General features: G+C 47.7%; 35 non-coding genes across 35 annotated transcripts; all 35 read left to right on the forward strand.

The window, feature by feature from the left end:
- The first annotated feature begins 456 nt into the window (after positions 1-456).
- Trnar-ucg (transfer RNA arginine (anticodon UCG)) lies at positions 457-529 on the forward strand. The gene has a single exon. It is a non-coding gene; the product is annotated as a tRNA-Arg (tRNA).
- A 440-nt stretch (positions 530-969) lies between these two features.
- Positions 970-1,042, forward strand: Trnak-cuu (transfer RNA lysine (anticodon CUU)). Its single transcript has one exon. It is a non-coding gene; the product is annotated as a tRNA-Lys (tRNA).
- Positions 1,043-1,363: 321 nt separating this feature from the next.
- Positions 1,364-1,435, forward strand: Trnat-agu (transfer RNA threonine (anticodon AGU)). The gene has a single exon. It is a non-coding gene; the product is annotated as a tRNA-Thr (tRNA).
- Positions 1,436-1,992: 557 nt separating this feature from the next.
- Trnar-ucg (transfer RNA arginine (anticodon UCG)) lies at positions 1,993-2,065 on the forward strand. The gene has a single exon. It is a non-coding gene; the product is annotated as a tRNA-Arg (tRNA).
- A 440-nt stretch (positions 2,066-2,505) lies between these two features.
- Trnak-cuu (transfer RNA lysine (anticodon CUU)) lies at positions 2,506-2,578 on the forward strand. The gene has a single exon. It is a non-coding gene; the product is annotated as a tRNA-Lys (tRNA).
- Positions 2,579-2,899: 321 nt separating this feature from the next.
- Trnat-agu (transfer RNA threonine (anticodon AGU)) lies at positions 2,900-2,971 on the forward strand. Its single transcript has one exon. It is a non-coding gene; the product is annotated as a tRNA-Thr (tRNA).
- Positions 2,972-3,540: 569 nt separating this feature from the next.
- Trnar-ucg (transfer RNA arginine (anticodon UCG)) lies at positions 3,541-3,613 on the forward strand. Its single transcript has one exon. It is a non-coding gene; the product is annotated as a tRNA-Arg (tRNA).
- Positions 3,614-4,053: 440 nt separating this feature from the next.
- Positions 4,054-4,126, forward strand: Trnak-cuu (transfer RNA lysine (anticodon CUU)). The gene has a single exon. It is a non-coding gene; the product is annotated as a tRNA-Lys (tRNA).
- A 321-nt stretch (positions 4,127-4,447) lies between these two features.
- Positions 4,448-4,519, forward strand: Trnat-agu (transfer RNA threonine (anticodon AGU)). Its single transcript has one exon. It is a non-coding gene; the product is annotated as a tRNA-Thr (tRNA).
- A 575-nt stretch (positions 4,520-5,094) lies between these two features.
- Positions 5,095-5,167, forward strand: Trnar-ucg (transfer RNA arginine (anticodon UCG)). The gene has a single exon. It is a non-coding gene; the product is annotated as a tRNA-Arg (tRNA).
- A 440-nt stretch (positions 5,168-5,607) lies between these two features.
- On the forward strand, positions 5,608-5,680 carry Trnak-cuu (transfer RNA lysine (anticodon CUU)). The gene has a single exon. It is a non-coding gene; the product is annotated as a tRNA-Lys (tRNA).
- Positions 5,681-6,001: 321 nt separating this feature from the next.
- On the forward strand, positions 6,002-6,073 carry Trnat-agu (transfer RNA threonine (anticodon AGU)). Its single transcript has one exon. It is a non-coding gene; the product is annotated as a tRNA-Thr (tRNA).
- Positions 6,074-6,636: 563 nt separating this feature from the next.
- On the forward strand, positions 6,637-6,709 carry Trnar-ucg (transfer RNA arginine (anticodon UCG)). Its single transcript has one exon. It is a non-coding gene; the product is annotated as a tRNA-Arg (tRNA).
- Positions 6,710-7,149: 440 nt separating this feature from the next.
- Trnak-cuu (transfer RNA lysine (anticodon CUU)) lies at positions 7,150-7,222 on the forward strand. The gene has a single exon. It is a non-coding gene; the product is annotated as a tRNA-Lys (tRNA).
- Positions 7,223-7,543: 321 nt separating this feature from the next.
- Positions 7,544-7,615, forward strand: Trnat-agu (transfer RNA threonine (anticodon AGU)). The gene has a single exon. It is a non-coding gene; the product is annotated as a tRNA-Thr (tRNA).
- Positions 7,616-8,178: 563 nt separating this feature from the next.
- Trnar-ucg (transfer RNA arginine (anticodon UCG)) lies at positions 8,179-8,251 on the forward strand. Its single transcript has one exon. It is a non-coding gene; the product is annotated as a tRNA-Arg (tRNA).
- Positions 8,252-8,691: 440 nt separating this feature from the next.
- On the forward strand, positions 8,692-8,764 carry Trnak-cuu (transfer RNA lysine (anticodon CUU)). The gene has a single exon. It is a non-coding gene; the product is annotated as a tRNA-Lys (tRNA).
- Positions 8,765-9,085: 321 nt separating this feature from the next.
- Trnat-agu (transfer RNA threonine (anticodon AGU)) lies at positions 9,086-9,157 on the forward strand. The gene has a single exon. It is a non-coding gene; the product is annotated as a tRNA-Thr (tRNA).
- Positions 9,158-9,711: 554 nt separating this feature from the next.
- Positions 9,712-9,784, forward strand: Trnar-ucg (transfer RNA arginine (anticodon UCG)). Its single transcript has one exon. It is a non-coding gene; the product is annotated as a tRNA-Arg (tRNA).
- A 440-nt stretch (positions 9,785-10,224) lies between these two features.
- Positions 10,225-10,297, forward strand: Trnak-cuu (transfer RNA lysine (anticodon CUU)). Its single transcript has one exon. It is a non-coding gene; the product is annotated as a tRNA-Lys (tRNA).
- A 321-nt stretch (positions 10,298-10,618) lies between these two features.
- Positions 10,619-10,690, forward strand: Trnat-agu (transfer RNA threonine (anticodon AGU)). Its single transcript has one exon. It is a non-coding gene; the product is annotated as a tRNA-Thr (tRNA).
- A 557-nt stretch (positions 10,691-11,247) lies between these two features.
- On the forward strand, positions 11,248-11,320 carry Trnar-ucg (transfer RNA arginine (anticodon UCG)). The gene has a single exon. It is a non-coding gene; the product is annotated as a tRNA-Arg (tRNA).
- A 440-nt stretch (positions 11,321-11,760) lies between these two features.
- On the forward strand, positions 11,761-11,833 carry Trnak-cuu (transfer RNA lysine (anticodon CUU)). Its single transcript has one exon. It is a non-coding gene; the product is annotated as a tRNA-Lys (tRNA).
- Positions 11,834-12,154: 321 nt separating this feature from the next.
- Trnat-agu (transfer RNA threonine (anticodon AGU)) lies at positions 12,155-12,226 on the forward strand. Its single transcript has one exon. It is a non-coding gene; the product is annotated as a tRNA-Thr (tRNA).
- Positions 12,227-12,783: 557 nt separating this feature from the next.
- Trnar-ucg (transfer RNA arginine (anticodon UCG)) lies at positions 12,784-12,856 on the forward strand. The gene has a single exon. It is a non-coding gene; the product is annotated as a tRNA-Arg (tRNA).
- A 440-nt stretch (positions 12,857-13,296) lies between these two features.
- Trnak-cuu (transfer RNA lysine (anticodon CUU)) lies at positions 13,297-13,369 on the forward strand. The gene has a single exon. It is a non-coding gene; the product is annotated as a tRNA-Lys (tRNA).
- Positions 13,370-13,690: 321 nt separating this feature from the next.
- Positions 13,691-13,762, forward strand: Trnat-agu (transfer RNA threonine (anticodon AGU)). Its single transcript has one exon. It is a non-coding gene; the product is annotated as a tRNA-Thr (tRNA).
- A 569-nt stretch (positions 13,763-14,331) lies between these two features.
- On the forward strand, positions 14,332-14,404 carry Trnar-ucg (transfer RNA arginine (anticodon UCG)). The gene has a single exon. It is a non-coding gene; the product is annotated as a tRNA-Arg (tRNA).
- A 440-nt stretch (positions 14,405-14,844) lies between these two features.
- Trnak-cuu (transfer RNA lysine (anticodon CUU)) lies at positions 14,845-14,917 on the forward strand. The gene has a single exon. It is a non-coding gene; the product is annotated as a tRNA-Lys (tRNA).
- Positions 14,918-15,238: 321 nt separating this feature from the next.
- Positions 15,239-15,310, forward strand: Trnat-agu (transfer RNA threonine (anticodon AGU)). The gene has a single exon. It is a non-coding gene; the product is annotated as a tRNA-Thr (tRNA).
- Positions 15,311-15,876: 566 nt separating this feature from the next.
- On the forward strand, positions 15,877-15,949 carry Trnar-ucg (transfer RNA arginine (anticodon UCG)). Its single transcript has one exon. It is a non-coding gene; the product is annotated as a tRNA-Arg (tRNA).
- A 440-nt stretch (positions 15,950-16,389) lies between these two features.
- Positions 16,390-16,461, forward strand: Trnak-cuu (transfer RNA lysine (anticodon CUU)). Its single transcript has one exon. It is a non-coding gene; the product is annotated as a tRNA-Lys (tRNA).
- Positions 16,462-16,782: 321 nt separating this feature from the next.
- On the forward strand, positions 16,783-16,854 carry Trnat-agu (transfer RNA threonine (anticodon AGU)). Its single transcript has one exon. It is a non-coding gene; the product is annotated as a tRNA-Thr (tRNA).
- Positions 16,855-17,408: 554 nt separating this feature from the next.
- On the forward strand, positions 17,409-17,481 carry Trnar-ucg (transfer RNA arginine (anticodon UCG)). Its single transcript has one exon. It is a non-coding gene; the product is annotated as a tRNA-Arg (tRNA).
- Positions 17,482-17,921: 440 nt separating this feature from the next.
- Positions 17,922-17,994, forward strand: Trnak-cuu (transfer RNA lysine (anticodon CUU)). Its single transcript has one exon. It is a non-coding gene; the product is annotated as a tRNA-Lys (tRNA).
- The last annotated feature ends 294 nt before the right edge of the window (positions 17,995-18,288 follow it).

An 18,288-nucleotide genomic window follows, 5' to 3' on the forward strand; every position in this document is an offset into this window, starting at 1 on the left:
GTGAATGGTGCTATTAAAGTGGGCACCAGAATCTGCAGCTTTTGGCAGTCTGCGGAGAATGCCGACGTGAAATACTTAGTTCTTGTGATGTATTTTCTACCCCTGATAAAGACCCTCGCGATTGTCGTCGTCGTCGTCGTCGTCGTCGTCGTCGTCGGCGGCGCCGCCGCCGCCGCTTTGGTAATAGCGACAACTCGCCATTGTATCACATAGGGTGAGGTACCTTCTGCAAGCGACTGAGATGGCACTAAGCGATTGAAGCTGATTTGCCACCTCTTGTTTGATCAGCGTCATAAGGGCTTGAATGTAACTTGCGATGGGACACAGCAAGAAGTAGCGTCGTACTTTTAGTACTGAAATTTGAGATGGAGAACTGCGTCAAAGATGGGAAATTCATTCTGCCAAGTGTACAAATGGCGAAAATGAAGTGTGTGTGGAGAAGTATACTGCACCAGTGACCGTGTGGCCTAATGGATAAGGCGTCGGACTTCGGATCCGAAGATTGCAGGTTCGAATCCTGTCACAGTCGAGTTTTTCCTGTTCTGCAAAAGATGCATGCTGTTTTACTGTGTTGTTTGAGTACTCTAAAACTAGTTGGAAGTTGCTGCTGTCCGCTTCCTGGCTGCAAAACCGGCGTCTACCAGAAGCACAAGCAAGACAAGGGTGATCTGTAGCGAAGTTTTCGGCACAGTGCCGTTCAGGAGAGTTTTTGTTGGAACTACTGCATCTGATTCAGGAGCCAAGGGCTACGCCACAGGCGTCTGCGCACTGTCGAGCATGTGTGTTGAATAATGGTGCTGATAGCCACGTATCATTTCAAGCAGATTTGATGCCTTTCGGAGACAATTTTTCATTGAATAGGATTGTAGCTGATTTGTGGCAGCAGGAAATAAGTTGTAGTCAAAAGAATCTTCAATAGATGGTCGCAGGTCAAATCAGTATTGTATGGCTCGTAACGCGTTGCGTGCATCCCGGCTAGCTCAGTCGGTAGTACATGAGACTCTTAATCTCAGGGCCGTGGGTTCGAGCCCCACGCTGGGCGGCGCAAAATTTTGTGTCTACGCGGATCCAACATGCGCCCCTCTCGTGAGCCTTGCGTAATGAACGTAACGGGTTACGACGATGCCTAGCTTCGTATGAATATCAGAGGAACGGTATTTGAAGCTGAAAGTGACTCTGAAATGAAATAAATGTGTTGTTTTGGAATTTTAGTTGTACATCGATATAGTGTGAGATGTGTAGGAACGCAGCAGCTGTGCTAACTAAATGCAAATAATGGTCGCTCATGCGGTGCGTTTCGAGCTGAAGGGCTCCGATTCACTACTCTGTAAGAACAAAGTACCCGAAAAGGGCGCTAGGAGGCGCCTCCTTAGCTCAGTGGCAGAGCGCTGGTCTAGTAAACCAGAGGTCGTGAGTTCGATCCTCACAGGAGGCAAATGAATTTTGTAACAGCCCCTCCCACCGTGGCCCTTTCGAAAAAAGCGGTCAGGGATAAAAAAAATTATGAATGGGTGCGGTATTTAAGAAATGCTCTCGCAAATGAATAGTGTGAATGGTGCTATTAAAGTGGGCACCAGAATCTGCAGCTTTTGGCAGTCTGCGGAGAATGCCGACGTGAAATACTTAGTTCTTGTGATGTATTTTCTACCCCTGATAAAGACCCTCGCGATTGTCGTCGTCGTCGTCGTCGTCGTCGGCGCCGCCGCCGCCGCTTTGGTAATAGCGACAACTCGCCATTGTATCACATAGGGTGAGGTACCTTCTGCAAGCGACTGAGATGGCACTAAGCGATTGAAGCTGATTTGCCACCTCTTGTTTGATCAGCGTCATAAGGGCTTGAATGTAACTTGCGATGGGACACAGCAAGAAGTAGCGTCGTACTTTTAGTACTGAAATTTGAGATGGAGAACTGCGTCAAAGATGGGAAATTCATTCTGCCAAGTGTACAAATGGCGAAAATGAAGTGTGTGTGGAGAAGTATACTGCACCAGTGACCGTGTGGCCTAATGGATAAGGCGTCGGACTTCGGATCCGAAGATTGCAGGTTCGAATCCTGTCACGGTCGAGTTTTTCCTGTTCTGCAAAAGATGCATGCTGTTTTACTGTGTTGTTTGAGTACTCTAAAACTAGTTGGAAGTTGCTGCTGTCCGCTTCCTGGCTGCAAAACCGGCGTCTACCAGAAGCACAAGCAAGACAAGGGTGATCTGTAGCGAAGTTTTCGGCACAGTGCCGTTCAGGAGAGTTTTTGTTGGAACTACTGCATCTGATTCAGGACCCAAGGGCTACGCCACAGGCGTCTGCGCACTGTCGAGCATGTGTGTTGAATAATGGTGCTGATAGCCACGTATCATTTCAAGCAGATTTGATGCCTTTCGGAGACAATTTTTCATTGAATAGGATTGTAGCTGATTTGTGGCAGCAGGAAATAAGTTGTAGTCAAAAGAATCTTCAATAGATGGTCGCAGGTCAAATCAGTATTGTATGGCTCGTAACGCGTTGCGTGCAGCCCGGCTAGCTCAGTCGGTAGTACATGAGACTCTTAATCTCAGGGCCGTGGGTTCGAGCCCCACGCTGGGCGGCGCAAAATTTTGTGTCTACGCGGATCCAACATGCGCCCCTCTCGTGAGCCTTGCGTAATGAACGTAACGGGTTACGACGATGCCTAGCTTCGTATGAATATCAGAGGAACGGTATTTGAAGCTGAAAGTGACTCTGAAATGAAATAAATGTGTTGTTTTGGAATTTTAGTTGTACATCGATATAGTGTGAGATGTGTAGGAAAGCAGCAGCTGTGCTAACTAAATGCAAATAATGGTCGCTCATGCGGTGCGTTTCGAGCTGAAGGGCTCCGATTCACTACTCTGTAAGAACAAAGTACCCGAAAAGGGCGCTAGGAGGCGCCTCCTTAGCTCAGTGGCAGAGCGCTGGTCTAGTAAACCAGAGGTCGTGAGTTCGATCCTCACAGGAGGCAAATGAATTTTGTAACAGCCCCTCCCACCGTGGCCCTTTCGAAAAAAGCGGTCAGGGATAAAAAAAATTATGAATGGGTGCGGTATTTAAGAAATGCTCTCGCAAATGAATAGTGTGAATGGTGCTATTAAAGTGGGCACCAGAATCTGCAGCTTTTGGCAGTCTGCGGAGAATGCCGACGTGAAATACTTAGTTCTTGTGATGTATTTTCTACCCCTGATAAAGACCCTCGCGATTGTCGTCGTCGTCGTCGTCGTCGTCGTCGTCGTCGTCGGCGCCGCCGCCGCCGCTTTGGTAATAGCGACAACTCGCCATTGTATCACATAGGGTGAGGTACCTTCTGCAAGCGACTGAGATGGCACTAAGCGATTGAAGCTGATTTGCCACCTCTTGTTTGATCAGCGTCATAAGGGCTTGAATGTAACTTGCGATGGGACACAGCAAGAAGTAGCGTCGTACTTTTAGTACTGAAATTTGAGATGGAGAACTGCGTCAAAGATGGGAAATTCATTCTGCCAAGTGTACAAATGGCGAAAATGAAGTGTGTGTGGAGAAGTATACTGCACCAGTGACCGTGTGGCCTAATGGATAAGGCGTCGGACTTCGGATCCGAAGATTGCAGGTTCGAATCCTGTCACGGTCGAGTTTTTCCTGTTCTGCAAAAGATGCATGCTGTTTTACTGTGTTGTTTGAGTACTCTAAAACTAGTTGGAAGTTGCTGCTGTCCGCTTCCTGGCTGCAAAACCGGCGTCTACCAGAAGCACAAGCAAGACAAGGGTGATCTGTAGCGAAGTTTTCGGCACAGTGCCGTTCAGGAGAGTTTTTGTTGTAACTACTGCATCTGATTCAGGAGCCAAGGGCTACGCCACAGGCGTCTGCGCACTGTCGAGCATGTGTGTTGAATAATGGTGCTGATAGCCACGTATCATTTCAAGCAGATTTGATGCCTTTCGGAGACAATTTTTCATTGAATAGGATTGTAGCTGATTTGTGGCAGCAGGAAATAAGTTGTAGTCAAAAGAATCTTCAATAGATGGTCGCAGGTCAAATCAGTATTGTATGGCTCGTAACGCGTTGCGTGCAGCCCGGCTAGCTCAGTCGGTAGTACATGAGACTCTTAATCTCAGGGTCGTGGGTTCGAGCCCCACGCTGGGCGGCGCAAAATTTTGTGTCTACGCGGATCCAACATGCGCCCCTCTCGTGAGCCTTGCGTAATGAACGTAACGGGTTACGACGATGCCTAGCTTCGTATGAATATCAGAGGAACGGTATTTGAAGCTGAAAGTGACTCTGAAATGAAATAAATGTGTTGTTTTGGAATTTTAGTTGTACATCGATATAGTGTGAGATGTGTAGGAAAGCAGCAGCTGTGCTAACTAAATGCAAATAATGGTCGCTCATGCGGTGCGTTTCGAGCTGAAGGGCTCCGATTCACTACTCTGTAAGAACAAAGTACCCGAAAAGGGCGCTAGGAGGTGCCTCCTTAGCTCAGTGGCAGAGCGCTGGTCTAGTAAACCAGAGGTCGTGAGTTCGATCCTCACAGGAGGCAAATGAATTTTGTAACAGCCCCTCCCACCGTGGCCCTTTCGAAAAAAGCGGTCAGGGATAAAAAAAATTATGAATGGGTGCGGTATTTAAGAAATGCTCTCGCAAATGAATAGTGTGAATGGTGCTATTAAAGTGGGCACCAGAATCTGCAGCTTTTGGCAGTCTGCGGAGAATGCCGACGTGAAATACTTAGTTCTTGTGATGTATTTTCTACCCCTGATAAAGACCCTCGCGATTGTCGTCGTCGTCGTCGTCGTCGTCGTCGTCGTCGTCGTCGTCGGCGCCGCCGCCGCCGCTTTGGTAATAGCGACAACTCGCCATTGTATCACATAGGGTGAGGTACCTTCTGCAAGCGACTGAGATGGCACTAAGCGATTGAAGCTGATTTGCCACCTCTTGTTTGATCAGCGTCATAAGGGCTTGAATGTAACTTGCGATGGGACACAGCAAGAAGTAGCGTCGTACTTTTAGTACTGAAATTTGAGATGGAGAACTGCGTCAAAGATGGGAAATTCATTCTGCCAAGTGTACAAATGGCGAAAATGAAGTGTGTGTGGAGAAGTATAATGCACCAGTGACCGTGTGGCCTAATGGATAAGGCGTCGGACTTCGGATCCGAAGATTGCAGGTTCGAATCCTGTCACGGTCGAGTTTTTCCTGTTCTGCAAAAGATGCATGCTGTTTTACTGTGTTGTTTGAGTACTCTAAAACTAGTTGGAAGTTGCTGCTGTCCGCTTCCTGGCTGCAAAACCGGCGTCTACCAGAAGCACAAGCAAGACAAGGGTGATCTGTAGCGAAGTTTTCGGCACAGTGCCGTTCAGGAGAGTTTTTGTTGGAACTACTGCATCTGATTCAGGAGCCAAGGGCTACGCCACAGGCGTCTGCGCACTGTCGAGCATGTGTGTTGAATAATGGTGCTGATAGCCACGTATCATTTCAAGCAGATTTGATGCCTTTCGGAGACAATTTTTCATTGAATAGGATTGTAGCTGATTTGTGGCAGCAGGAAATAAGTTGTAGTCAAAAGAATCTTCAATAGATGGTCGCAGGTCAAATCAGTATTGTATGGCTCGTAACGCGTTGCGTGCAGCCCGGCTAGCTCAGTCGGTAGTACATGAGACTCTTAATCTCAGGGCCGTGGGTTCGAGCCCCACGCTGGGCGGCGCAAAATTTTGTGTCTACGCGGATCCAACATGCGCCCCTCTCGTGAGCCTTGCGTAATGAACGTAACGGGTTACGACGATGCCTAGCTTCGTATGAATATCAGAGGAACGGTATTTGAAGCTGAAAGTGACTCTGAAATGAAATAAATGTGTTGTTTTGGAATTTTAGTTGTACATCGATATAGTGTGAGATGTGTAGGAACGCAGCAGCTGTGCTAACTAAATGCAAATAATGGTCGCTCATGCGGTGCGTTTCGAGCTGAAGGGCTCCGATTCACTACTCTGTAAGAACAAAGTACCCGAAAAGGGCGCTAGGAGGCGCCTCCTTAGCTCAGTGGCAGAGCGCTGGTCTAGTAAACCAGAGGTCGTGAGCTCGATCCTCACAGGAGGCAAATGAATTTTGTAACAGCCCCTCCCACCGTGGCCCTTTCGAAAAAAGCGGTCAGGGATAAAAAAAATTATGAATGGGTGCGGTATTTAAGAAATGCTCTCGCAAATGAATAGTGTGAATGGTGCTATTAAAGTGGGCACCAGAATCTGCAGCTTTTGGCAGTCTGCGGAGAATGCCGACGTGAAATACTTAGTTCTTGTGATGTATTTTCTACCCCTGATAAAGACCCTCGCGATTGTCGTCGTTGTCGTCGTCGTCGTCGTCGTCGGCGCCGCCGCCGCCGCTTTGGTAATAGCGACAACTCGCCATTGTATCACATAGGGTGAGGTACCTTCTGCAAGCGACTGAGATGGCACTAAGCGATTGAAGCTGATTTGCCACCTCTTGTTTGATCAGCGTCATAAGGGCTTGAATGTAACTTGCGATGGGACACAGCAAGAAGTAGCGTCGTACTTTTAGTACTGAAATTTGAGATGGAGAACTGCGTCAAAGATGGGAAATTCATTCTGCCAAGTGTACAAATGGCGAAAATGAAGTGTGTGTGGAGAAGTATACTGCACCAGTGACCGTGTGGCCTAATGGATAAGGCGTCGGACTTCGGATCCGAAGATTGCAGGTTCGAATCCTGTCACGGTCGAGTTTTTCCTGTTCTGCAAAAGATGCATGCTGTTTTACTGTGTTGTTTGAGTACTCTAAAACTAGTTGGAAGTTGCTGCTGTCCGCTTCCTGGCTGCAAAACCGGCGTCTACCAGAAGCACAAGCAAGACAAGGGTGATCTGTAGCGAAGTTTTCGGCACAGTGCCGTTCAGGAGAGTTTTTGTTGGAACTACTGCATCTGATTCAGGAGCCAAGGGCTACGCCACAGGCGTCTGCGCACTGTCGAGCATGTGTGTTGAATAATGGTGCTGATAGCCACGTATCATTTCAAGCAGATTTGATGCCTTTCGGAGACAATTTTTCATTGAATAGGATTGTAGCTGATTTGTGGCAGCAGGAAATAAGTTGTAGTCAAAAGAATCTTCAATAGATGGTCGCAGGTCAATTCAGTATTGTATGGCTCGTAACGCGTTGCGTGCAGCCCGGCTAGCTCAGTCGGTAGTACATGAGACTCTTAATCTCAGGGTCGTGGGTTCGAGCCCCACGCTGGGCGGCGCAAAATTTTGTGTCTACGCGGATCCAACATGCGCCCCTCTCGTGAGCCTTGCGTAATGAACGTAACGGGTTACGACGATGCCTAGCTTCGTATGAATATCAGAGGAACGGTATTTGAAGCTGAAAGTGACTCTGAAATGAAATAAATGTGTTGTTTTGGAATTTTAGTTGTACATCGATATAGTGTGAGATGTGTAGGAAAGCTGCAGCTGTGCTAACTAAATGCAAATAATGGTCGCTCATGCGGTGCGTTTCGAGCTGAAGGGCTCCGATTCACTACTCTGTAAGAACAAAGTACCCGAAAAGGGCGCTAGGAGGCGCCTCCTTAGCTCAGTGGCAGAGCGCTGGTCTAGTAAACCAGAGGTCGTGAGTTCGATCCTCACAGGAGGCAAATGAATTTTGTAACAGCCCCTCCCACCGTGGCCCTTTCGAAAAAAGCGGTCAGGGATAAAAAAAATTATGAATGGGTGCGGTATTTAAGAAATGCTCTCGCAAATGAATAGTGTGAATGGTGCTATTAAAGTGGGCACCAGAATCTGCAGCTTTTGGCAGTCTGCGGAGAATGCCGACGTGAAATACTTAGTTCTTGTGATGTATTTTCTACCCCTGATAAAGACCCTCGCGATTGTCGTCGTTGTCGTCGTCGTCATCGTCGTCGGCGCCGCCGCCGCCGCTTTGGTAATAGCGACAACTCGCCATTGTATCACATAGGGTGAGGTACCTTCTGCAAGCGACTGAGATGGCACTAAGCGATTGAAGCTGATTTGCCACCTCTTGTTTGATCAGCGTCATAAGGGCTTGAATGTAACTTGCGATGGGACACAGCAAGAAGTAGCGTCGTACTTTTAGTACTGAAATTTGAGATGGAGAACTGCGTCAAAGATGGGAAATTCATTCTGCCAAGTGTACAAATGGCGAAAATGAAGTGTGTGTGGAGAAGTATACTGCACCAGTGACCGTGTGGCCTAATGGATAAGGCGTCGGACTTCGGATCCGAAGATTGCAGGTTCGAATCCTGTCACGGTCGAGTTTTTCCTGTTCTGCAAAAGATGCATGCTGTTTTACTGTGTTGTTTGAGTACTCTAAAACTAGTTGGAAGTTGCTGCTGTCCGCTTCCTGGCTGCAAAACCGGCGTCTACCAGAAGCACAAGCAAGACAAGGGTGATCTGTAGCGAAGTTTTCGGCACAGTGCCGTTCAGGAGAGTTTTTGTTGTAACTACTGCATCTGATTCAGGAGCCAAGGGCTACGCCACAGGCGTCTGCGCACTGTCGAGCATGTGTGTTGAATAATGGTGCTGATAGCCACGTATCATTTCAAGCAGATTTGATGCCTTTCGGAGACAATTTTTCATTGAATAGGATTGTAGCTGATTTGTGGCAGCAGGAAATAAGTTGTAGTCAAAAGAATCTTCAATAGATGGTCGCAGGTCAAATCAGTATTGTATGGCTCGTAACGCGTTGCGTGCAGCCCGGCTAGCTCAGTCGGTAGAGCATGAGACTCTTAATCTCAGGGTCGTGGGTTCGAGCCCCACGCTGGGCGGCGCAAAATTTTGTGTCTACGCGGATCCAACATGCGCCCCTCTCGTGAGCCTTGCGTAATGAACGTAACGGGTTACGACGATGCCTAGCTTCGTATGAATATCAGAGGAACGGTATTTGAAGCTGAAAGTGACTCTGAAATGAAATAAATGTGTTGTTTTGGAATTTTAGTTGTACATCGATATAGTGTGAGATGTGTAGGAAAGCAGCAGCTGTGCTAACTAAATGCAAATAATGGTCGCTCATGCGGTGCGTTTCGAGCTGAAGGGCTCCGATTCACTACTCTGTAAGAACAAAGTACCCGAAAAGGGCGCTAGGAGGCGCCTCCTTAGCTCAGTGGCAGAGCGCTGGTCTAGTAAACCAGAGGTCGTGAGTTCGATCCTCACAGGAGGCAAATGAATTTTGTAACAGCCCCTCCCACCGTGGCCCTTTCGAAAAAAGCGGTCAGGGATAAAAAAAATTATGAATGGGTGCGGTATTTAAGAAATGCTCTCGCAAATGAATAGTGTGAATGGTGCTATTAAAGTGGGCACCAGAATCTGCAGCTTTTGGCAGTCTGCGGAGAATGCCGACGTGAAATACTTAGTTCTTGTGATGTATTTTCTACCCCTGATAAAGACCCTCGCGATTGTCGTCGTCGTCGTCGTCGTCGGCGCCGCCGCCGCCGCTTTGGTAATAGCGACAACTCGCCATTGTATCACATAGGGTGAGGTACCTTCTGCAAGCGACTGAGATGGCACTAAGCGATTGAAGCTGATTTGCCACCTCTTGTTTGATCAGCGTCATAAGGGCTTGAATGTAACTTGCGATGGGACACAGCAAGAAGTAGCGACGTACTTTTAGTACTGAAATTTGAGATGGAGAACTGCGTCAAAGATGGGAAATTCATTCTGCCAAGTGTACAAATGGCGAAAATGAAGTGTGTGTGGAGAAGTATACTGCACCAGTGACCGTGTGGCCTAATGGATAAGGCGTCGGACTTCGGATCCGAAGATTGCAGGTTCGAATCCTGTCACGGTCGAGTTTTTCCTGTTCTGCAAAAGATGCATGCTGTTTTACTGTGTTGTTTGAGTACTCTAAAACTAGTTGGAAGTTGCTGCTGTCCGCTTCCTGGCTGCAAAACCGGCGTCTACCAGAAGCACAAGCAAGACAAGGGTGATCTGTAGCGAAGTTTTCGGCACAGTGCCGTTCAGGAGAGTTTTTGTTGTAACTACTGCATCTGATTCAGGAGCCAAGGGCTACGCCACAGGCGTCTGCGCACTGTCGAGCATGTGTGTTGAATAATGGTGCTGATAGCCACGTATCATTTCAAGCAGATTTGATGCCTTTCGGAGACAATTTTTCATTGAATAGGATTGTAGCTGATTTGTGGCAGCAGGAAATAAGTTGTAGTCAAAAGAATCTTCAATAGATGGTCGCAGGTCAAATCAGTATTGTATGGCTCGTAACGCGTTGCGTGCAGCCCGGCTAGCTCAGTCGGTAGTACATGAGACTCTTAATCTCAGGGTCGTAGGTTCGAGCCCCACGCTGGGCGGCGCAAAATTTTGTGTCTACGCGGATCCAACATGCGCCCCTCTCGTGAGCCTTGCGTAATGAACGTAACGGGTTACGACGATGCCTAGCTTCGTATGAATATCAGAGGAACGGTATTTGAAGCTGAAAGTGACTCTGAAATGAAATAAATGTGTTGTTTTGGAATTTTAGTTGTACATCGATATAGTGTGAGATGTGTAGGAAAGCAGCAGCTGTGCTAACTAAATGCAAATAATGGTCGCTCATGCGGTGCGTTTCGAGCTGAAGGGCTCCGATTCACTACTCTGTAAGAACAAAGTACCCGAAAAGGGCGCTAGGAGGCGCCTCCTTAGCTCAGTGGCAGAGCGCTGGTCTAGTAAACCAGAGGTCGTGAGTTCGATCCTCACAGGAGGCAAATGAATTTTGTAACAGCCCCTCCCACCGTGGCCCTTTCGAAAAAAGCGGTCAGGGATAAAAAAAATTATGAATGGGTGCGGTATTTAAGAAATGCTCTCGCAAATGAATAGTGTGAATGGTGCTATTAAAGTGGGCACCAGAATCTGCAGCTTTTGGCAGTCTGCGGAGAATGCCGACGTGAAATACTTAGTTCTTGTGATGTATTTTCTACCCCTGATAAAGACCCTCGCGATTGTCGTCGTCGTCGTCGTCGTCGTCGGCGCCGCCGCCGCCGCTTTGGTAATAGCGACAACTCGCCATTGTATCACATAGGGTGAGGTACCTTCTGCAAGCGACTGAGATGGCACTAAGCGATTGAAGCTGATTTGCCACCTCTTGTTTGATCAGCGTCATAAGGGCTTGAATGTAACTTGCGATGGGACACAGCAAGAAGTAGCGTCGTACTTTTAGTACTGAAATTTGAGATGGAGAACTGCGTCAAAGATGGGAAATTCATTCTGCCAAGTGTACAAATGGCGAAAATGAAGTGTGTGTGGAGAAGTATACTGCACCAGTGACCGTGTGGCCTAATGGATAAGGCGTCGGACTTCGGATCCGAAGATTGCAGGTTCGAATCCTGTTACGGTCGAGTTTTTCCTGTTCTGCAAAAGATGCATGCTGTTTTACTGTGTTGTTTGAGTACTCTAAAACTAGTTGGAAGTTGCTGCTGTCCGCTTCCTGGCTGCAAAACCGGCGTCTACCAGAAGCACAAGCAAGACAAGGGTGATCTGTAGCGAAGTTTTCGGCACAGTGCCGTTCAGGAGAGTTTTTGTTGTAACTACTGCATCTGATTCAGGAGCCAAGGGCTACGCCACAGGCGTCTGCGCACTGTCGAGCATGTGTGTTGAATAATGGTGCTGATAGCCACGTATCATTTCAAGCAGATTTGATGCCTTTCGGAGACAATTTTTCATTGAATAGGATTGTAGCTGATTTGTGGCAGCAGGAAATAAGTTGTAGTCAAAAGAATCTTCAATAGATGATCGCAGGTCAAATCAGTATTGTATGGCTCGTAACGCGTTGCGTGCAGCCCGGCTAGCTCAGTCGGTAGTACATGAGACTCTTAATCTCAGGGTCGTGGGTTCGAGCCCCACGCTGGGCGGCGCAAAATTTTGTGTCTACGCGGATCCAACATGCGCCCCTCTCGTGAGCCTTGCGTAATGAACGTAACGGGTTACGACGATGCCTAGCTTCGTATGAATATCAGAGGAACGGTATTTGAAGCTGAAAGTGACTCTGAAATGAAATAAATGTGTTGTTTTGGAATTTTAGTTGTACATCGATATAGTGTGAGATGTGTAGGAAAGCAGCAGCTGTGCTAACTAAATGCAAATAATGGTCGCTCATGCGGTGCGTTTCGAGCTGAAGGGCTCCGATTCACTACTCTGTAAGAACAAAGTACCCGAAAAGGGCGCTAGGAGGTGCCTCCTTAGCTCAGTGGCAGAGCGCTGGTCTAGTAAACCAGAGGTCGTGAGTTCGATCCTCACAGGAGGCAAATGAATTTTGTAACAGCCCCTCCCACCGTGGCCCTTTCGAAAAAAGCGGTCAGGGATAAAAAAAATTATGAATGGGTGCGGTATTTAAGAAATGCTCTCGCAAATGAATAGTGTGAATGGTGCTATTAAAGTGGGCACCAGAATCTGCAGCTTTTGGCAGTCTGCGGAGAATGCCGACGTGAAATACTTAGTTCTTGTGATGTATTTTCTACCCCTGATAAAGACCCTCGCGATTGTCGTCGTCGTCGTCGTCGTCGTCGGCGCCGCCGCCGCCGCTTTGGTAATAGCGACAACTCGCCATTGTATCACATAGGGTGAGGTACCTTCTGCAAGCGACTGAGATGGCACTAAGCGATTGAAGCTGATTTGCCACCTCTTGTTTGATCAGCGTCATAAGGGCTTGAATGTAACTTGCGATGGGACACAGCAAGAAGTAGCGTCGTACTTTTAGTACTGAAATTTGAGATGGAGAACTGCGTCAAAGATGGGAAATTCATTCTGCCAAGTGTACAAATGGCGAAAATGAAGTGTGTGTGGAGAAGTATACTGCACCAGTGACCGTGTGGCCTAATGGATAAGGCGTCGGACTTCGGATCCGAAGATTGCAGGTTCGAATCCTGTCACGGTCGAGTTTTTCCTGTTCTGCAAAAGATGCATGCTGTTTTACTGTGTTGTTTGAGTACTCTAAAACTAGTTGGAAGTTGCTGCTGTCCGCTTCCTGGCTGCAAAACCGGCGTCTACCAGAAGCACAAGCAAGACAAGGGTGATCTGTAGCGAAGTTTTCGGCACAGTGCCGTTCAGGAGAGTTTTTGTTGGAACTACTGCATCTGATTCAGGAGCCAAGGGCTACGCCACAGGCGTCTGCGCACTGTCGAGCATGTGTGTTGAATAATGGTGCTGATAGCCACGTATCATTTCAAGCAGATTTGATGCCTTTCGGAGACAATTTTTCATTGAATAGGATTGTAGCTGATTTGTGGCAGCAGGAAATAAGTTGTAGTCAAAAGAATCTTCAATAGATGGTCGCAGGTCAAATCAGTATTGTATGGCTCGTAACGCGTTGCGTGCAGCCCGGCTAGCTCAGTCGGTAGTACATGAGACTCTTAATCTCAGGGTCGTGGGTTCGAGCCCCACGCTGGGCGGCGCAAAATTTTGTGTCTACGCGGATCCAACATGCGCCCCTCTCGTGAGCCTTGCGTAATGAACGTAACGGGTTACGACGATGCCTAGCTTCGTATGAATATCAGAGGAATGGTATTTGAAGCTGAAAGTGACTCTGAAATGAAATAAATGTGTTGTTTTGGAATTTTAGTTGTACATCGATATAGTGTGAGATGTGTAGGAAAGCAGCAGCTGTGCTAACTAAATGCAAATAATGGTCGCTCATGCGGTGCGTTTCGAGCTGAAGGGCTCCGATTCACTACTCTGTAAGAACAAAGTACCCGAAAAGGGCGCTAGGAGGCGCCTCCTTAGCTCAGTGGCAGAGCGCTGGTCTAGTAAACCAGAGGTCGTGAGTTCGATCCTCACAGGAGGCAAATGAATTTTGTAACAGCCCCTCCCACCGTGGCCCTTTCGAAAAATGCGGTCAGGGATAAAAAAAATTATGAATGGGTGCGGTATTTAAGAAATGCTCTCGCAAATGAATAGTGTGAATGGTGCTATTAAAGTGGGCACCAGAATCTGCAGCTTTTGGCAGTCTGCGGAGAATGCCGACGTGAAATACTTAGTTCTTGTGATGTATTTTCTACCCCTGATAAAGACCCTCGCGATTGTCGTCGTCGTCGTCGTCGTCGTCGTCGTCGTCGTCGGCGCCGCCGCCGCCGCTTTGGTAATAGCGACAACTCGCCATTGTATCACATAGGGTGAGGTACCTTCTGCAAGCGACTGAGATGGCACTAAGCGATTGAAGCTGATTTGCCACCTCTTGTTTGATCAGCGTCATAAGGGCTTGAATGTAACTTGCGATGGGACACAGCAAGAAGTAGCGTCGTACTTTTAGTACTGAAATTTGAGATGGAGAACTGCGTCAAAGATGGGAAATTCATTCTGCCAAGTGTACAAATGGCGAAAATGAAGTGTGTGTGGAGAAGTATACTGCACCAGTGACCGTGTGGCCTAATGGATAAGGCGTCGGACTTCGGATCCGAAGATTGCAGGTTCGAAACCTGTCACGGTCGAGTTTTTCCTGTTCTGCAAAAGATGCATGCTGTTTTACTGTGTTGTTTGAGTACTCTAAAACTAGTTGGAAGTTGCTGCTGTCCGCTTCCTGGCTGCAAAACCGGCGTCTACCAGAAGCACAAGCAAGACAAGGGTGATCTGTAGCGAAGTTTTCGGCACAGTGCCGTTCAGGAGAGTTTTTGTTGTAACTACTGCATCTGATTCAGGAGCCAAGGGCTACGCCACAAGCGTCTGCGCACTGTCGAGCATGTGTGTTGAATAATGGTGCTGATAGCCACGTATCATTTCAAGCAGATTTGATGCCTTTCGGAGACAATTTTTCATTGAATAGGATTGTAGCTGATTTGTGGCAGCAGGAAATAAGTTGTAGTCAAAAGAATCTTCAATAGATGGTCGCAGGTCAAATCAGTATTGTATGGCTCGTAACGCGTTGCGTGCAGCCCGGCTAGCTCAGTCGGTAGTACATGAGACTCTTAATCTCAGGGTCGTGGGTTCGAGCCCCACGCTGGGCGGCGCAAAATTTTGTGTCTACGCGGATCCAACATGCGCCCCTCTCGTGAGCCTTGCGTAATGAACGTAACGGGTTACGACGATGCCTAGCTTCGTATGAATATCAGAGGAACGGTATTTGAAGCTGAAAGTGACTCTGAAATGAAATAAATGTGTTGTTTTGGAATTTTAGTTGTACATCGATATAGTGTGAGATGTGTAGGAAAGCAGCAGCTGTGCTAACTAAATGCAAATAATGGTCGCTCATGCGGTGCGTTTCGAGCTGAAGGGCTCCGATTCACTACTCTGTAAGAACAAAGTACCCGAATAGGGCGCTAGGAGGCGCCTCCTTAGCTCAGTGGCAGAGCGCTGGTCTAGTAAACCAGAGGTCGTGAGTTCGATCCTCACAGGAGGCAAAAGAATTTTGTAACAGCCCCTCCCACCGTGGCCCTTTCGAAACAAGCGGTCAGGGATAAAAAAAATTATGAATGGGTGCGGTATTTAAGAAATGCTCTCGCAAATGAATAGTGTGAATGGTGCTATTAAAGTGGGCAACAGAATCTGCAGCTTTTGGCAGTCTGCGGAGAATGCCGACGTGAAATACTTAGTTCTTGTGATGTATTTTCTACCCCTGATAAAGACCCTCGCGATTGTCGTCGTCGTCGTCGGCGGCGGCGGCGGCGGCGGCGCCGCCGCCGCCGCTTTGGTAATAGCGACAACTCGCCATTGTATCACATAGGGTGAGGTACCTTCTGCAAGCGACTGAGATGGCACTAAGCGATTGAAGCTGATTTGCCACCTCTTGTTTGATCAGCGTCATAAGGGCTTGAATGTAACTTGCGATGGGACACAGCAAGAAGTAGCGACGTACTTTTAGTACTGAAATTTGAGATGGAGAACTGCGTCAAAGATGGGAAATTCATTCTGCCAAGTGTACAAATGGCGAAAATGAAGTGTGTGTGGAGAAGTATACTGCACCAGTAACCGTGTGGCCTAATGGATAAGGCGTCGGACTTCGGATCCGAAGATTGCAGGTTCGAATCCTGTCACGGTCGAGTTTTTCCTGTTCTGCAAAAGATGCATGCTGTTTTACTGTGTTGTTTGAGTACTCTAAAACTAGTTGGAAGTTGCTGCTGTCCGCTTCCTGGCTGCAAAACCGGCGTCTACCAGAAGCACAAGCAAGACAAGGGTGATCTGTAGCGAAGTTTTCGGCACAGTGCCGTTCAGGAGAGTTTTTGTTGTAACTACTGCATCTGATTCAGGAGCCAAGGGCTACGCCACAGGCGTCTGCGCACTGTCGAGCATGTGTGTTGAATAATGGTGCTGATAGCCACGTATCATTTCAAGCAGATTTGATGCCTTTCGGAGACAATTTTTCATTGAATAGGATTGTAGCTGATTTGTGGCAGCAGGAAATAAGTTGTAGTCAAAAGAATCTTCAATAGATGGTCGCAGGTCAAATCAGTATTGTATGGCTCGTAACGCGTTGCGTGCAGCCCGGCTAGCTCAGTCGGTAGTACATGAGACTCTTAATCTCAGGGTCGTGGGTTCGAGCCCACGCTGGGCGGCGCAAAATTTTGTGTCTACGCGGATCCAACATGCGCCCCTCTCGTGAGCCTTGCGTAATGAACGTAACGGGTTACGACGATGCCTAGCTTCGTATGAATATCAGAGGAACGGTATTTGAAGCTGAAAGTGACTCTGAAATGAAATAAATGTGTTGTTTTGGAATTTTAGTTGTACATCGATATAGTGTGAGATGTGTAGGAAAGCAGCAGCTGTGCTAACTAAATGCAAATAATGGTCGCTCATGCGGTGCGTTTCGAGCTGAAGGGCTCCGATTCACTACTCTGTAAGAACAAAGTACCCGAAAAGGGCGCTAGGAGGCGCCTCCTTAGCTCAGTGGCAGAGCGCTGGTCTAGTAAACCAGAGGTCGTGAGTTCGATCCTCACAGGAGGCAAATGAATTTTGTAACAGCCCCTCCCACCGTGGCCCTTTCGAAAAAAGCGGTCAGGGATAAAAAAAATTATGAATGGGTGCGGTATTTAAGAAATGCTCTCGCAAATGAATAGTGTGAATGGTGCTATTAAAGTGGGCACCAGAATCTGCAGCTTTTGGCAGTCTGCGGAGAATGCCGACGTGAAATACTTAGTTCTTGTGATGTATTTTCTACCCCTGATAAAGACCCTCGCGATTGTCGTCGTCGTCGTCGTCGTCGGCGCCGCCGCCGCCGCTTTGGTAATAGCGACAACTCGCCATTGTATCACATAGGGTGAGGTACCTTCTGCAAGCGACTGAGATGGCACTAAGCGATTGAAGCTGATTTGCCACCTCTTGTTTGATCAGCGTCATAAGGGCTTGAATGTAACTTGCGATGGGACACAGCAAGAAGTAGCGTCGTACTTTTAGTACTGAAATTTGAGATGGAGAACTGCGTCAAAGATGGGAAATTCATTCTGCCAAGTGTACAAATGGCGAAAATGAAGTGTGTGTGGAGAAGTATACTGCACCAGTGACCGTGTGGCCTAATGGATAAGGCGTCGGACTTCGGATCCGAAGATTGCAGGTTCGAATCCTGTCACGGTCGAGTTTTTCCTGTTCTGCAAAAGATGCATGCTGTTTTACTGTGTTGTTTGAGTACTCTAAAACTAGTTGGAAGTTGCTGCTGTCCGCTTCCTGGCTGCAAAACCGGCGTCTACCAGAAGCACAAGCAAGACAAGGGTGATCTGTAGCGAAGTTTTCGGCACAGTGCCGTTCAGGAGAGTTTTTGTTGTAACTACTGCATCTGATTCAGGAGCCAAGGGCTACGCCACAGGCGTCTGCGCACTGTCGAGCATGTGTGTTGAATAATGGTGCTGATAGCCACGTATCATTTCAAGCAGATTTGATGCCTTTCGGAGACAATTTTTCATTGAATAGGATTGTAGCTGATTTGTGGCAGCAGGAAATAAGTTGTAGTCAAAAGAATCTTCAATAGATGGTCGCAGGTCAATTCAGTATTGTATGGCTCGTAACGCGTTGCGTGCAGCCCGGCTAGCTCAGTCGGTAGTACATGAGACTCTTAATCTCAGGGTCGTGGGTTCGAGCCCCACGCTGGGCGGCGCAAAATTTTGTGTCTACGCGGATCCAACATGCGCCCCTCTCGTGAGCCTTGCGTAATGAACGTAACGGGTTACGACGATGCCTAGCTTCGTATGAATATCAGAGGAACGGTATTTGAAGCTGAAAGTGACTCTGAAATGAAATAAATGTGTTGTTTTGGAATTTTAGTTGTACATCGATATAGTGTGAGATGTGTAGGAAAGCAGCAGCTGTGCTAACTAAATGCAAATAATGGTCGCTCATGCGGTGCGTTTCGAGCTGAAGGGCTCCGATTCACTACTCTGTAAGAACA

The sequence above is a fragment of the Schistocerca cancellata genome, unplaced genomic scaffold (assembly GCF_023864275.1).
Source record: "Schistocerca cancellata isolate TAMUIC-IGC-003103 unplaced genomic scaffold, iqSchCanc2.1 HiC_scaffold_1109, whole genome shotgun sequence".
Lineage (NCBI taxonomy): Eukaryota > Metazoa > Arthropoda > Insecta > Orthoptera > Acrididae > Schistocerca > Schistocerca cancellata.